We start from the raw sequence: 2500 nt of genomic DNA on the forward strand, positions 1-2500 counted from the left end.
AATTATTAATCCATTGACACCCGAACCTCCATGGATCGTCACCACTGACGAGTAAAATCATTCGTCTGGCGTTGGACAGAGTAAAATCTATTGAGTCCGACTCCAACTGTTGGAGTCAATGGGTTATAAACTCCAGGATCAACAACTCTTCCACTAAAGCATCAATTTCTGCCTCGCTCAATTCCAGTGCAAAACGGCTTTCATTGGCCATTTTTTTCTGTGTGCTGCAAAAATGTTTTCAGCTCACTTTATTGCTGACGTGTTCCTTGACCAGATTAGTTACAGCAGGTGTATAAACTGATAGCCTGTGTCCGGCGAGCCAAGGAAAATGCCTGGAAATCTGATATCCGTAGTTCAGTTTTGTTACGAAAAATAGCATTGCGTGACAAGCGTTACTGTCTAGAAGCTTCGCGAGAGTTCGTAGTTTGTTTATATTTAGGTTTGTACGTAAGCGTTTTTAAATCGGTGTGTTTTGTAATATTTCTATAATTAGATTGATTACTAATTTAGAAAGTTCTAGAAATCGATTTGTCAGAGTAAGCGAAGACAAGCGAAGAGAGTTGGCGTTAGCCGTGTTTAGTCAAGTGTGACGGAAGCAGTGTTTATTCAAGTTGGCGGAGGCCGTGTAAGTTTGACGAGTACGTGTTATTTAGAGTTTACTTCGTGGAAACTACGTTCATTTTTGGAATAAATCTTCTTGTTGTTGTTCCGACAACCCTGCGTTCAGTTTAGTTTGCAAGCTACCTTTCCTCAAAACATTCGAACTCGTAACATTGGGGGCCTGTCCGGGAGAGGAATTCATTTGTTTGCCTACTACAGAAACCAGGAAAGGACAATTCAAGAAGAAGTTACAGAAAAAGTAAGAAGAACTGTACGAGAGAGTATACTGTGCTTTTGCTGTGAAATACTGCTATGGAAATGGAAAAGCTTTTGCAGATTGAAGAATAGTTCGGATTGGAGGGAGAAAAGCTGCTCGAGTTTGTAGAGAAGCAACAAAAGTTAGAACAAGAAAGAAGGAGGGAAGAGGAAGAAAAAGAAGAAAAACGCAGACAACTAGAACAGGAAAGAAGAAGGGAAGAGGAGGAAAAAGAAGAGAAACGCAGACAATTTGAAGAAGAACGAAGAAGGGAACAGGAAGAAAGAGAGGAAAAAAAGAGGCAATTACAAGAAGAAAGAGAAGAGAGACGTCGAATGCTTGAGGAGGATAAAAGAAAGGAAGAGGAAGAGAAAGAGGAAAGGCGCAGAAGAGAAGACGAAGAGAGAGAAACTAGGCGACAAGAACGCGAACTAAGAAAATTGGAGATGGAAGCCGAGCTGTTGAAACAGAAAGAGGCTATTGAAGCGGCAAAAGGAGAACATGCATATGAGCTGGAGATTGCACGTTTGGCTGTGGAGAATGCTGACGGACGTCCTGAAGTGAGAGAGGATCGGGCTAAGGCACCTAAACTCCCCTCGTTTGTTGATGGTAAAGACGATTTGGACGCGTATTTGCGGAGGTTCGAGAGATTTGCCGAGACAGCTAAGTGGAAAAAAGATGGATGGGCATCGAAGCTCAGTGCTCTGTTGTCTGGACGGGCACTAGAAGTGTATTCACGTCTATCGGAGGACGCAGCTAAGGATTATGACAAGGTAAAGATTGCGTTAATGAAGAGATATGACCTTACCGAAGACGGCTATCGTCGAAAATTTAGAGCATCCAAACCAGAAGTTGACGAAAGTCCGAAGCAGTTTATTGTGCGACTGGACAGATACCTGTGACGGTGGCTAGAGCTTTCGAATACTGCGCGAACCTTTGATGGTCTTAAGGACTTGATCGTGAAAGAACAATTTATTGACTCTTGCCCTAAGGATTTGGCAATTCACCTGCGAGAAAGGGCACCTGAGACTCTAGCAAAGATTGCGAAGATCGCTGACCAGTACTTAGAGGCTCATGGTAAACATTTGTTCAGCTCAGCGAGCAGAAAGCCAACAGTACAGCCTGAGAGGGACGAAGCCATAGAACGTGCAGATTAATCCACCAGCTCTGCATTGCTTTAAGTGCAACATCCGAGGTCATAAAGCCGTCAACTGCCCAACCTTAACAAGAAAGTGTTTCCTATGTGGTAAGCAAGGTCATGAAGCTAGAAACTGTCGGTCAGGTGGAAGCAGATCAGGAGGACAAAGTAAGGATGGTAACCCTGTGCAGCGTGGTCAAGTGAGTGCCAGTTGTGTAGTTCAACCACCTGAGGTTAAACCTACTGATGAAGAAGTTAAGGCCTGTATTAAAGATGATAAGCTGCTGTTAGCCTGTGGTAAGAAGATCCCATTGTTGAGTAGCGCTTGTGTTGAACCGTTGACTGGAGTGAGAAGTAAAATGCCTGTCGTGAAAGGTAGAGTTGGAGAGAAGCCTGTTGATGTCTTGAGAGATACTGGTTGTAGTGGAATTGTAGTAAAGAGGGACCTTGTGTCTGAGGATCAGTTTACTGGCGAATTTAATGTTATGCTGCTCATTGACAATACG

The sequence above is a fragment of the Montipora foliosa genome, chromosome 8, assembly GCF_036669935.1.
Source record: "Montipora foliosa isolate CH-2021 chromosome 8, ASM3666993v2, whole genome shotgun sequence".
Classification (NCBI taxonomy): domain Eukaryota; kingdom Metazoa; phylum Cnidaria; class Anthozoa; order Scleractinia; family Acroporidae; genus Montipora; species Montipora foliosa.